Genomic DNA, 14,787 nt, shown 5'->3' on the forward strand with positions numbered 1-14,787 from the left:
CGTTTCTCATGACGTCCTCGGCATATAAGTTAAATAAGCACCTTACCATGTGCCAAACATGATATAAAGTGTTTTATAGATATTTTCTCACTGCATTGTCTCAACAGCCAAGTCAAGGGTATTTTACAGTTCTCCTCATTTCACAGATAAGGCAACTGAGGTCATGGAAATGGAGTGACTTGCCCAAGGGTACTTACCTAATTTTTGTTGGAATCGGGGTTATTCTTTTATTCAACTGACTCATGATGCCAGACCCATTATCAGGGACTGAAAATTCAAAGTGATGAGCACAAAGTCTCTCCCTCTGGGATATTACTAACATCTGGGTCTGTCTGGGAGTTCCACCACACCGTAGCCTTTGAAAAACTGCTTTGCCTTCCCCTCTAGGAGGCACATATACTGTCACTCTGGTTCATTCCTTGCTTTTCCAGTCATACCTATGGACTCCCTCTCTGATGTCACCTCCTGCAGGAAGTCTTCCTTAACTTCTCCATCCCACAGTCCCCTACCCCTCTTTCCTCTTTCTTACTGCTGTCCTTCACATGCATTTAGTCCTGGCCACTTCAGGAAGGAGCCCTTGAGGGCAAAGTGTGGCAGTTCCTCTCTGGGTTCTCTATGTCAAGCTAAGTGCTTGGGAAAACTTTGCAGATTGATGAACAATCACTGAGTGAGAGAGAGAGAGAATGGGAACGAGGAAAGACTTCAGAATACATAGTGAGACAGACTTGGGTTCACACAAGAATGTCTGTGTCTTTCTGTGTCTTCAGGCATATCACTGCCTCTCTCTGACCCTCGGTTTTCTCTCTGGCAAATGGGGCTCATGATCCCTGCCTCCCTTACAGCCTGCAGGGAGAGCTGGGGTGAGGATAGATGTCAAAGCTCCATCCTTTACAGAGTGGTCCACTATGTGTCCCAAAATTCACTCTGTGTGCTTGGGCAAGACATGGCCCTCTCTGGTTCCTTTTTTCTCTGATGGCCCGATGACTCTGTGGCCACTCCTGGCTCTGCCTTAGCTCCAGCTCATGAGAGCTTGGTGTAGGGGGCCTCAATCTTCCCAATGTTTCAGCCTTCAGAGGCCCTGGCAGGCCCAGGCCTCTCCCTCTGGCCAGCCCAGGCCAGTGACCTTCCTGGGAGTCAGCGAGGCTCCAGACTTCCTGGAGCCTGAAAGGGAAAGGCTGGGAATAAGTCAGCCCTGGAGCCCCAGAGAGGCTGCTGCTGTCCTAACCAACCCACACAGGAGGTCCCCCAGGGCATCACGGGAAGTAGGGCAGGAGGTCTAGACACACAGGCCCAAGGCTGTGGAGTGAAGGGCTGAGGACAGAGCTCAGAACCCTGTTACACCCCTGATTTGATGCTGGGTGACTGTGGTTTTCCCCTTGGTAGGGTAGGTGCCCTTGGGAGACGATGACAGATGTCACTCCCCTTGAGCATCGCCCAGCTCAGATCACATGGTCTCTCCCCTGAACTATGCCGATGGCCACCTCACTGACCTGATTTTCAGATAATGCCTTTGGATATATGTAATTATGTAGCCACCACTGTCTTCCACCAAAGATGAAGACAGACCCATGAGCCTGGCCTTCAGGCTGCCAGAGCTGGAAGCAGTGTGGGTATTTCATGCATGTTGTATCAATGAGCTTTCCCTGTGGCCTTAGGAAACTGGGATTCTCATCATCCCCAGTTTGCAGATGGGGAAACAAAGGCTCAGAGAGGCAAAGCTGCTGTCCCAATCTAGCGTGTGCTCCATCTCCATGTGCTTCTGTGGTAATAGTAGTGGGAGAAGGCATTTGCTGCGCGCTGGCTGGGTGCCGACACCCATCTAGCCAGATTGTCTGAGCCTCTGTGTGTGTGTGTGTGTAGGCAATGGGCCTCCTCTTCCCATCCTGCCTCCATCCGGTTGGCCTGATGTCTGTAGAGGCTGAGCTGAGGGCGGAGGAGAAGGAGCTGCTGTGAGCTGTCACGCTGGGAAAGCTGTGGTTCCAGCAGCATCCTGTAACGTCCTCCAGAGGCTGGATGGCCAGGAGAGCAGGTGCAGGGTAGGAGACCTGAAGAAGAGCAGAGGACATAGTGAGGAGTCGGGGAGGGGAGGGAAGGGAGGAGGGGAGGGGGGAGGGGGTGGGAGGGGAGGGGAGGGGCGGGGAGGGGAGGGTGCAGGGGAGTAACTTGCCTGTGGCCACCAGATCAGGCCTCACTCCAGGAACCAAGAGCTCAATGAGGTCCCTGGGCTCTCAGATGCCAACGTCTCAGAGGTCCTGAGGTGCCCATGTCAGGACTCCCTGATTCCTCCTAAGACTTCTTTCCATCCCTCTATGTGTCCAGTTACAGGCATTTGAGTGGACTGAGGGCTTTGGGGAAGCTAACGCTTTCTAAAAGCTGCCTTCAGGGTGAGATGTAGAGTCCTGAGCAGAAGCTCATTCCCAGATATCACTGGTTTATCACAAATACTTTCACACTGCCTAAACTACTTCCATTAAATCATTTCCCGGGGTGAAGTTATAGAAAGCCTCTGTTAAAATAAAAATCTGTTTTCTAGACTTCTCATAAAATACCAGCTGAATGGTATTTTCATCTGTTAAGGGTTAGAATGGACACATTCAGTTGTTTTAAACCTTTTATTTTTCTTTTTAGCCATTGTACCCTTCTAATCAAACTATTTGTTGAATAGAGCTGCTCTGATCAAAAAAGGGAGAGAGACATTTGTTGAAGTCTTTACATCAGTGGTGGGCTCATAGGGACTCCAAGGAGGAGTAGCCCCTGGCCAGTTCCTGATGAATGGCTGAGACTTTGCCAGGGGAGACATAGAAAGGGCATCTTGGGTGGAAAGACATACTTGACAGAAGCATGACAGTAGGAGGGTGGGTGAGCTGATGGGAGAGGCAGGTCTATGGGGAGGGCCCCTGGAGTGCCTGTGGGCTGGAGCCCTGGCTGGAGCAAGGTTTGGTGGACCTGACTCCTTGCCAGGCTGGAGAGGGTGGAGGTGGTTCCAGTTCTGGCAACGGGGGCAAGGGGGGCCCGACCATCAAAACATGTCCAGTCTATGGACTATATCTTTTACTTTTATCTAGTTTGTTTCACTTTTCCTATTTCACCTTCAGTGCTCCCATTTCATTTAGTTTGTGTTTCCCAATTTCTCTCTCTTCTTTTCCTAAATTTTCTTATTTTCTTTCTCAAGCCTTGATCAAGCATAGAAGTTTTTTGTATACATATATATAAATAATATGTATAATATATATTTTTTAGAAAACTTATGAATGTTTGCCTAACTAAAATTTTATGACATTTTGATACCACTTGTTTGACTTTGTGTGAATAGAATGCTAGATTTCTAATAAAAAAAATAGATATGCAACAAGCAACAAAGGTTTACTGTATAGCACAGGGAGCTATAGTCAGTATCTTGTAATAACCTATAATGGAAAATAATTTCAAAAATGACACAGGTATATATGTATAATCTCTTTTGCTGTGCACCTGAAACATTGTAAGTCAACTATACTTCAATAAAATACATATATTAAGAAAAAAAAATGTCCAGCTGTTCCTAGTTAAGGAACATGTTCCTAGTTAAGGAACAGACCTGCATCTACTCGAGGTGCTCAGCGCTCTGATGGGGGTATGGGGTGAAGCACCGGGGCTGAGACAGAACCTGGGTGGGAGGACCCCAACTAGCTGGGGTCAGGGTGGGCTTCCTGGAGCAGTTATGTGATCTGCATGCTACATCCTTTCAGATGGGTGTTAGCACCTCAAGGAGGGCGCCCAGCCAGAGGCGCCAGCATGGGCAGAGGCTGTGTGCAATCCTTGAAGGAGGGTTAGAAGCAGAGGAATATGGCACCTGCCCTGCCCTATCCCAGTGGGATCCCTGAGTATGGCTGGTTTCCTCCCTCCAGTGCCTCCCGCCTTCCCTACCTTAAGTCTCACCTCTTTCAGCTCATCCTTAACCCCCTCCCCTTCTGAAACCCAGCTGAGACTCTGGCCCTGCCATGCTCTGCCCTCCATGGAGACCCCTGGCCCTCAGGGAAAGTCTAGGTTTCTGAGGGGGCAGTTGCCGGGAGAAGATCCGTATCAAACCTGCATAATCCCAATCCTGCCAAGCTTTCCAGCCTCCAAGAGGCAAAGAAAGGTGAGATGGGGAGGGTGGGCGGAGGGGCCCAATGGCCTCCTCCGGATGGGGGAAGCGGAACTTCCCGAGATAAGGGCTGCCAACAATGGGGGGCTGTGTGGTGCGGCCTGTCCCCAGAGGAAATGAGTGGCTTCTGCACCATTAATCCGCTGTGGCCCACGGCACCCTGTGAAAGGGGGACCCAGGTAGGGGGAGATGTTCCCAGCCCGCCCCAACCCCCAACAGATACATACACACACACACACACACACACACACACACACACACACACAGTCCCCGACACCGGGTTCTCTTGCTTCCAGGATCATACATGCAAGAAGGGATCTGGGGCAGGGGCAGAGGAGGGGGCTACTTGGGCTGGGGAAGTAGGGCTGGATTGGCTGCCCAATTGAACTCAACCCTCAGTGGGCCCTGGCAAGCACCTGTTCCCTTTTGAACCCTTTGTTCCTCCCTGAACCCTGGTCTGCCTTCCTTCTTGGCTGTCCTTGGAGTCTGAGAACACTGCCATCCCTGTCATGCCCCTGTCAGCACATGGGGCTCAGGACATGTGCTTTACCCAAATCCAGGGACTCTGACTGGAGCTTTTAGACAACAAGCTAGGCTGCTAGCAGGGACATTCGGGCTTTGTGAACTGTCACACCTACTGCAACTAAAGTCAGTATGGAGTGTGCACAGCGCTTTTCTCTTCTGGTCCTCAGTTTCCCTTCCTGCACTGTGAGGGATGGGATTCAGTAACCATCCTGTGGAAGATGGACTGCTGTGGCCAATGACGAGGGGTGTGAAGCCAAGGAGTTCCCATAAGTCCTCCCCTCTCCCCACTGCCAAATTCCGCCTTAGCTACTGATCAGCCATGTGACTCTGTGCAAATCCCTTCCTGCCTTGAGTACTTGGTCTCCCTGTCTGTAAACTGGGGCCCCGGCCAGCCAGCTCACAGGAATTCTGTGACCGTGGGTGTAGGGAGCTCTGCATGCTACATAGGAAGGGTTACGCAGGTTGGGGGTTGGGGGGTCACTGTTTCTGAAGTGGCCCAGGCTGGGACTTCTTATCCAGAACCCCATCTCCAGGCCCCAGAGCCCAGCCCTCTCTGCCCACCCTTCCCTCCCCACTTCCCATCTCTCACTCTTGCCCCCACCTCTTGGATGGCCACCCTCAGGGAAAGAGGTTAAGATTCCCACCTCAGGAGACTCTCAAGACAATAGACAGGACCCGTGAGGCCCTCAGATCGCCAAGGTCAGCCCACTCACTATTCAGACCAGGAAACCAAGGAGACAAGTAATGAGAGTGTCCTGAAGCCACATGGCCAAGCAGGTGGCAGAGAAGAGCCTGGAATGCAGATTCTCTGTCATACACCCTGATTCTGGAACGTTAGGGCCAGAAGGATCTCCAGGCTCAGGTTGTCCAAATCCTCTCTGTTGCTGAGGCATGGAAGGGAGGAAAGCCATGCCCAAGTTCTCCCCAAGAGCAGGCTGGAGCCCTGACCTCCCAAGGCTAGGGTCCCTTCCTGGCCCACACCCTAGTGGCCCAACTAGGTTGGGGTATCCCCTCCTGTCCCCAAGCTTTCAGTCAGGAACAGGGTCTGAGAGGCCGAAAAGAGAAAGAACCACCATGAAACACACTGGTGTGAGCCCTTTTCCACCCACTCCACCCCACTGTGCTTCCTTCTCCACCAGCCACTGCTCCTGCGCCTTCCCAAGGATCCTTTCTTCCAGAAAGGAAAGCAGTTGGAATGGGGAGGAGGAAGCAGGTGACTTTGTCCCAGGAAGGGCTTGCCTTAGTCCTGGGGGTACGTGGCTGGGGCCAGGGCAGGGGCGGAGCTGAAACACATCAGTGCCCTCCCCACCCAGCTGCTCAGACTGCCATCACCCCCCAGGCAGTGTGTCCTGGGCATGGCCCAGCTCTCTCAGAGCAAAGAAAGAAAAGCAACACTTGCTGAATCTGCAGGCAGTGCTTAGCCCTGTGCCAAATGTCCCTACGCGAAGAACTGACTCACTGGAAAAGACCCTGATGCTGGGAAAGATTGAAGGCGGGAAGAGAAGGGGACGACAGACGATGAGATGGTTGGATGGCATCACCGACTCAATGGACATGAGCCTGAGCAAGCTCTGGGAGTTGGTGGTGGACAGGAAGCCTGGAGTGCTGCAGTCCATGGGGTCGCAAAGAATGGGACACAACTGAGTGACTGAACTGGACTGAACTGAAGTGTCCCTAAGCATGATCTCTATTCATCCTTAGCAGAGCCCTGGAGGTGAGAATGAATGCTTCCATTTTACAGATGAAAAAGTAGTTATCCACAGACAGCAACTTCCCTAGGATCACAAAGATGGTACACGGCAGAGTCGGGGCTAAGCCTGGCCTGAGCTCATTGTCCTGCTCCCTGATGCCCACTCCCCACCCCACTTTAGGAAACCAGTCGTATGGATGAGAAACTATGACCCAGCTCTGAGGCCCTCTCTCGTCCATAAGGGATTCTCTGACAAGATGACGAGATGGCCGGGCCACAGCAACTGCTCTTTCCTTTGTTTCGCTCTGTTAAACCCAAGTCCCGTCCCCACTGGCTGGGTAGGAGTGATAAGCTATGACTCTGGCAGGACAGGTGGGTTTCGTGGTGTCATCCACACTTCCTCCCCGTACCCTGCCGATCCCCATCAGTGGAAACACACCCTGTTTCCCCCCTCTTGGTGCTCAGAAAGCCTCATATATTTTGGACCTGGGTTCATAAGTTCCCTATTTCCTGGGATCTGTGAGTCTGTACTAGCTTCCCTGAAACCTCCCAGGCTGGGATCCCACACCCCCAAGATTCCTTCTGTCCCAGTTGTGAGCACCTTGAGGGTCATTGTTCTGTTTATCTGTGCTTCTCCCCACGGATCCACAAGGTCTCCTCAGGGACAGTAGGTCCAATGGATCTCTGCCCAGCAAAGCATGGAGTATGCAGTATATGACAGGGCAAGCTTGTTCAGTGAAGGGACGTGATTGATATCAATCAAATTGATATAATCAAATATTCCTTGATTTTATCTGGCACCCCCGCTTTCTGCCCTTGGCATGAAAAGAACTTTCAAGGCAGGAACAGAAGGCTCAAGATGGTGCAGTGAGGTGGCCTGTAACCTTCTTAGCCCTGAATTAGGTCCTGAATGTCAGTGCTGCAGCCCTGGGAGACACGTGGCAAGGGGCAGCTAATGGCCCTGTCTTCTGGTCAGCTGTTTTGAAATCCTGCCACCCATGCAGTCACTGGGTGCCTGCTCTGTTCCAGACCCCAGGCCAAACACCGTCTGCACAGTGAGAAGTGGGTATGTCCCCACTGACGGGTAAGAAGACTGAGTTCAGAGAGTGGAAAGAGCTTGCCCAAGAGTGCCTGGCTTGCAGGGTGTGACATGGAACTTCCAACCACCCCGTCCCGGTGTGGCTCTGCCTCCCAGTCTCTGATGCACTGGGGGCAGCTCTAGAGGACGACCTTCTTCTGGGTAGAGGGAGGGATCCTCTTGGCATGAGAGGATCATGAGTCAGGGAGCCCCCGTCCCAGGAGGAATGCAGAACGGGCAAGAGGGACACTGGCAAAGATGCACAGAGATGACAAACACTCCATAAAGGCCAGTGGAGACCTGAGGGGGTGTCGGTCTGTCCCCTCCCCAGAGCAGCTGTGCCTGGGGCCACCAGCTACAGATGAATGGAGCCCAGGAGAGGGGCCTGGCCGCAGAGGCACGTGTGGATTGGCACTTGGCTGCTGGACCCAGAAAGGCTGGAGCAGACAGAGTGAGAGCAGGCACAGATGGAGCGGGGTGGGGGGTGGGGGGGCGCGGGGTGGGGAGGAATGCTGGAAACTCTGGCGGGAAAGGCAGCTCTAGTGATACAGGTGATGGGAGGGAGCCAGGGGAAGGGGTGTCTGCAGAGCTGGGCAGGGATGGAGGTAGGTGGGTGGGCCGCCCGGTGGGGAGGTGGGGTCACTGGTGAGCTAGGCTTGAGGCTCAGGGTGGAGGCGAGGCAGGGGGCCTGCTGAGCGGAAGGGATGGGGGAGAGCAACGTGAATGTGTTTCCATGGGGATGGGAGAGGGTGAAGAAAAGCAGGGAGGTGCTAGGTGGAGAAAGGGCCTGCTGGAGGGAAGAGCAGGCAGGGAGCCCAGGGATGGGACACAGGAAGTCTCTTCCATGGGACAGGCCAGAGGGAGGACAGAGCAGAGAATGGGAACAACACAGGTGAGTTCTGGGGGCAGGAAGTTAGAGATTATTCTCTGTGCAGCAAGAGTGGAGTGCCTCAAGGGGCAAAGGCTTGCTGCTGATGGGAAAGGGGGAGAGAGCTGAGCAGAGAATCTGGAAATGCTGCCACTGAGGGCCAAATACAGCTGGACACAGACCCACGCAGGCAACCCACAGCAGTGGGTTGACACTTAGTGGCGCTGACACTTAGTGACTCAGGCAGACTGATTCCAAAGTCCAGCTTTCAACCATTACACTCTCCCCTTCATCACAAAGCACTTAGATTTATATTTATAAAGAACTTATGAAAAAAAAAAAGAACTTATGAAGTGTCAGGCCCTGCACCAAGCCTTTTACAATGTGTTAACTTGTTTAAGCCTCATACAATCATAAATACATTGATTATATACACGGACACACATGAGTACACATGGATACTCATGGACACACAGACAGACCCTCTCAGATATACAGAGATGCATGGTTCACGGCCACCTTGGGATGGAGCATGTGGTGGGGCAGGGCAGAGCTGCGGTTAGAAACACCTCCTTCCAGCCTCTCACCCCTCTCTCCACCTCCCCACCTGCCTTCTCCTAATGGCACCACACCCCTCTGCTCTCTGTCTCCCTCAGTTCAGTTCAGTCAGTTCAGTCGCTCAGTCGTGTCCGACTCTTTGCGACCCCATGAATTGCAGCATGCCAGGCCTCCCTGTCCATCGCCAACTGTGTCTCCCTAGGACCGAAGATTCTTTCTGAACCATTTTCAGACTATCCTTCCTTGTCCCCCAAGGCCCTGACTCATCCCCACTTTGGGAAGACTGAGAAATCTAAGTCCCAAGCCCCTGTGATGGAGGATTCCAGGCCCTAACCTTTAGGGCAGGCTGCCTGGTGTTGGAGGCTCCCCCAACACTGCGTTACCCCACCCGCAGTCCAAGCATTCCTGGGAAAGGGCCCCTAGAACTGGTGCAGAGAAAGGCCCCTCTAGTATTTGATTGGGGTGACTTGGAGAACCACTGAGTTCACCATCCCTGGGCATAGCTGGCTAGAAAGAAGGGGGCCTCTGCAGCTGCCTGCCTCCTATCATGCCCCGCTCCCTCATGGAGTTCTTTTCTCCGCCCCCCAGTCCCAGAGTTCACTGGCTGCCTCCCTCCCAACCCCTGGTCCACCCAGCTATATAAACTAGAACTCCATCCAGGAGGTCCCCTGGCCTGCAGCAATTCTACCACATTTTGAATTCTTCCTACCCTGTATCCAGATCCAGCCCCTGCCCACCAAATTCAGCCATTCATTCATCTGCCCATTGTATCCATCCTTCCCTCATCCAGCATCTAAAAGTGACTGTGTCACTGGATGCCAGAGACTCAAAAACCTTGCCTTTCCCCCTCAACAGGGCTGTGATGAGGTTCAGACAAGTTAATGATTGTGAACATTCTGGGTAAACTGCTGGGATCTGTGCCGCGGGACAAGCTTCTCACTTGTTTCCAGAGCACAGTAACGCTGGGAGGCAAGGACCCTGAAGGCTTGAAGCCACCGGGTGCCTCTGGGAATTAAAGGATTCTGTCTGCTGGGAGCCCATGAGGAGATGAGGGCTTCATAGTGAAGCTAGAGCCAAAGACAGGCCTGGGTGAAGGAGTACCAGCTTTGTTCTGTGGGTGTTGGAAAGCTGAGATAGGATTTCCAGTGGGGAGTTATAAGATCAGATCTGCAGGGCAGCTGATATGGACAGCCCATGCTATCTCCATGGAGAATATAGAAACCTTCAAAGAAGAGGCCATTGGAAGTGAGGGCTGAGTCCCATTAGTAGGGGGAGAGGTGCTTATTCAGAGCTGGAGTCTGAATCCATAAGCCAAGATTAAGGTGGAGAATTCTAGACGATTCATAAACTTGGGCATGGTCCTTTCTACTGCCTTGGTTCCATGAATCATCCTGACACAGGAAGGGTGTCTGGTTGGTTTGGGGAAAGAAGAAAAGGAGACTGGAGAGAGGGTGCCCCTGCCAGGCACCCTAGGGGAGCTGCAAGGATACAGTGGGACCCCGATAGGAGCGGAGAGCAGAGGGACTGGGCAGGGCCAGTTGTTCAGGGTGTTCACTGCACAAGGGCAGCCAACCGAGGGGGTGAGAGGGTAGGGAAATCCTGGCACGGGGCTGCATCTGCTCAAAGAGGTACCTTCTTTCTGACTTTTGTAAAGGCCCCATAGGGTCTTACTGGGGCTCTAGGGCCAGAGGAGAGCAAAAGGGCCTTGGAAAAAATTCAGGAGCTGAGAAGGCAGAAGCATACTAGAATCCATCACTATCTCTTGCTCTTTCAAAACACTGCCTGGTTGTCCCCTGGGCAACAAGGGAGATGAGGCTTCACTGGCTGGTTGAAGACTCAGCCTGAGGAAATGGGGCTATGACTGGCCCTGGGTTGCTTCTGGAATCCCCAGCTGACTCAGGCATGGGTGGCCCCGTGGCAGAGCTGTGTGACTTGGCCAAGAGAGGGGCCGGTCTGGCAGGGCTGAGTTCTGCTGCTGCTCTACAGGGCACTGTCCAGCAGTTTCCAGAAGACCCGGCTGAAAAGTGAGGCATCAGATGAGGCGGCGGCCACACTCGTGCTTGCCTCCAGGAAGCTGTGAGGTGGTGGAAGGCCTGCAGGGGGCTGAGCTCAGAGTCTGGCCGCGTCCCATCACTTTGTGGCGGTAGCATATCAGTGTCTCCTCTATAGTTCAGTGTCCTTGTCCACACGGAGGTAGTGTCTGAGCCTGCCCTGAGGTATCTTCTAACTCCCAGACCGAAATCCCTGTGCATAGCCCTTCACCCCCCATCACCTCACCTGATTTTATTCCCTTCTGAGTTAGGCAGAAGGCATTAATCCTATTTGACCAGTGGGGAAACTGAGGTTCCATCACTGAGATCCAGGATCCCACAGTGGGCAGGTGATGAAGCTGGAGTCCACTCCTGGGCCCTGAGGTCACCATCGCCCTGCCCCGAGGTGCCTGCCTTGTGGCTGCTGTGGGCAGGGCCAGACATCCCTTTCCACCTAGGAGTGGGGTGTGGTAGGGAAGCTCAGGCAGGCCAGAGGGCAAGAGATCCCTCAACCTGAATGGGGTGTTTTCTCCCATCACTTCCGGGGAGCCCCCACCTTTCCAGCCGCCCATCTTCCCCACACGCCAGATTCCAGAGCCCTGGTCTGGGTTCTGGAGGGGTGGTTGCCATTTGAGAGCGCAAACCATGCCAGGCCCACTGCTCAGGCACAATACACACATCAACTCACTTAAGCCTCTCAACAGCTCTGCAAGGTACAGGGGCTTTATTCCCAGTTTACAGATGTGGAAACAGAAACCCAAAGCAGTTAAGTCACTGCCTGGAGTCACAGCTAGCAAGTGCTGGTGCTGGGAGCAGAGTCTGTTCCCCAACAACTCTATTGTTCTGTGCTCTGGGGCACATGGTTTACTGGGTGGGTCCCATGCCTAACTCTCTGAATGGATGGGCTAGGCCTGACCCTACAGGACTCACCCAGCGCAGAACCAGCACAGCGCTCTCTTCTGGAGCCACATGGGGTCCTGGCCACCAAGTTGGACAGCACAGGAAGCCCGGCCGGCCGGCTCTAAGTATGAGGTGTTTTCTGAAGCTCTAAAGACAGAAAGAGAAGCTCCTGTCAGACCCGGCATGAGGCCTTAGGCTGGAGGGGCCACAGCCCCCAAATCTGCCCCTGGAGACCCAAGCCTCCTGTCCTGTCCCAAGGGACTCCATCCCATACCTGGAGTCACATGCCTCTGGTTCCCGGGAAGCCGCTTTGCACGAATGGAGACGATGCTCCAATGAGGAAGAGTTTCTCGTTTGGCCCTCCCCCTGTCCTCCCTGCTCCAGCCTTGCTACCACACCCCATGTCAGGGCATCCCCGAGTGCAACCCCACTGCTAGAAGGGGAGACTGAAGCTCTACAGGGCCCCAGGCTGGTGCAAAACCACGCAGCCTGGGGACCCTGTTCTACTCCCTCTCCCTCTCCCAAGCTCCTCTGCCCAGCCCAGCACAACAGGGCTCGGCCTGGTGTTAGCACCGGGATTATAATGGGTTTCCACCTCTCACAGGATAAATCCCAGCTCCTCGGCCTGGCAGGTCAGGATATGGCCCTGCCACCTGTTCCAACTGGGTCTCCCCTGACTGCCACCCTGGGCACCTTATCCACTCACCTCCCAGCTCCAACACCAGGGACCACCACAGTAACATGCCAGTCACATGTCTTCCAGGTCCAATCATCTGTGGCCACGTCACATGGTCTAGTATGGTTGCCAGAGCCACTGGGATGTGGGGGGAGTTCTCAGAGGATGTGGGGCGTGAGCCCTGAGACTACCACCATGATGATGGAACCACTTCTGAAGGAGAAGAGCTCCTAGGCCCCTCGGCTTGCCTAATCCAAACACTGCCTTGTTAAAGTCAAGAGCTGACGCCAGAGAGGGCCAGGGACTTGCCTGAGTCCACACAGCACATGAGTGAAGATGCCATGCAGCGGGGGTCCACACAGGGATGGACACAGTTTCCACAGTCTGCAAGGCATTTGTATCATCGTTGCCTCATTTAATGTTCACAATGACTATGCAAGTTGGTTCCTAGAGTGCTCAATTTCCAGAAGAGTAAGTAGGGCCTCAGAGTGGAGGTTACACAGCCATGGAGTGGAAGAACTGGGATAGAATTCAGGTCTATCAGAAACCAAAAGTCTTGGGCTCGTAGAGTGGCACAACATTGCAAATGTGATTAATGTCACTGAATAGTACACAGAACAATGGTTAAAATGGCAAACTTGATGTTGTATATATTTTGGGCTTCCCCAGTGCAATGCAGTGGAGAAGGCAATGGCACCCCACTCCAGTACTCTTGCCTGGAAAATCCCATGGATGGAGGAGCCTGGTAGGCTGCAGTCCAGAGGGTCACTAAGAGTCAGACACAACTAAATGACTTCACTTTCACTTTTCACTTTCATGCATTGGAGAAGGAAATGGCAACCCACTCCAGTGTTCTTGCCTGAAGAATCCCAGGGATGGGGGAGCCTGGTGTGTTGCCGTCTATGGGGTCACACAGAGTAGGACACGACTGAAGCGACTTAGCAGCAGCAGCAGCAGCAGTGCAATGCAAGAGATGCAAGAGACATGGGTTCGATTCCTGGGTCGGGAAGACCTCCTTGAGGAAGGTATGGCAACCCACTCCAGTATTCTTGCCTGGAGAATCCCATGGACAGAGGAGCCTGGCAGACTATGGTCCATAGGTCACAAAGAGTCCTGCATGACTGAAGCGACTGAGCATGCTCGCACATATATTTTGACTGTGATTTTAAAAATGAATACTGTAATATACCAAAAGCTGTTGTACACTTTAAATGGTTGGGTTGCATGGTATGTGAACTATATCTTAATAAAGTTGTTTTTTTTTTAAGCCTTGGGCTCTTAACCAGGATATTCTGCAGACTGTTGTCTCAAGGAGCCCTCATGACACAGACATTCCCCGAACGAAGAGGAAGGGGCACCACGGGAGAGGCAGAGAGAGCAGAGCCTTTAACCAGGGTTATCAGGCTGCAGGTCAGACTCTTGCGGGGCTTTGTAGCTGCCCAAATGCCCAGGTACAGTCTCTGGACATTCTGCTGCTGCTTATATTGATACCACGCTGAGACCACTGTCCTAACCCATGGCAGAGGAGACACTGAATGGGTTTTGAAGGATGAATAGGAGCCACAGGCTGGAGAAGTTTGAGAGAGGAAAGGGGATCCAGATAGAACCAAGAGTGTCTACAAAAGCCTAGAGGTGTGAGGAGGAGGGGCTGGGTGTGGCAAGTAGTCAGACCCAGTGGGTCGGCGCCAAAGAACTGTGCAAACTTCAGCTCTGAAGCCAAAAACAACAGAGGCCAACGGACGCCCCGGGCACCCTCCCTGCCACCTTTCCCACTCCGACCCCCACCATCACCTGAGGGCTTCTCAGCCTAGCAGTCAAGAGCCTAAATTTACCGGGTGACCAAGACTGAGCCCTGAACTTTTTCTCACTTCTCACCTACCAAGGAAAGAGGCACAAAAATCCTCTGAGGAGGCATCTACTTCAGCCCCCAAAGGCCCCTGGGGCCCATGACATGCTGCTCTGGAGGTGCTGCTTTGGGACAGGAAGGAGTACCACCCTGGGCTTTTGTATCTTGGAGGTCTGAGTGCTACTGAGACAGCAGGAGGGAGGTGGGAGAAAAGGTGGAAAGAAGTGAGAAATTGTATTCATTCAAAAAATTTTTTACTGATTGCTTACTACACACCTAGTGCAGAGTGGATGAATACAGAATGAATGAGTGAGAAAATCAGTGGGTGGGCGTGTATGCTGGCAGCCGGCCCTGGGGGAAGCTGGGTGAGGGGCTGCCAGGTGGGGCTGAGGGCCTGGAAGGAGACCCTGGGTGGGCGTACCAGTGAGGGGTGCCGGCTTGATCACAGGGGCGTCCACTGGTTTTCTCTTTCAGAGGCCAGGCAGGAGGT

Source organism: Oryx dammah, unplaced genomic scaffold (genome assembly GCF_014754425.2).
Source record: "Oryx dammah isolate SB20612 unplaced genomic scaffold, SCBI_Odam_1.1 HiC_scaffold_17, whole genome shotgun sequence".
In the NCBI taxonomy this organism is placed as follows: domain Eukaryota; kingdom Metazoa; phylum Chordata; class Mammalia; order Artiodactyla; family Bovidae; genus Oryx; species Oryx dammah.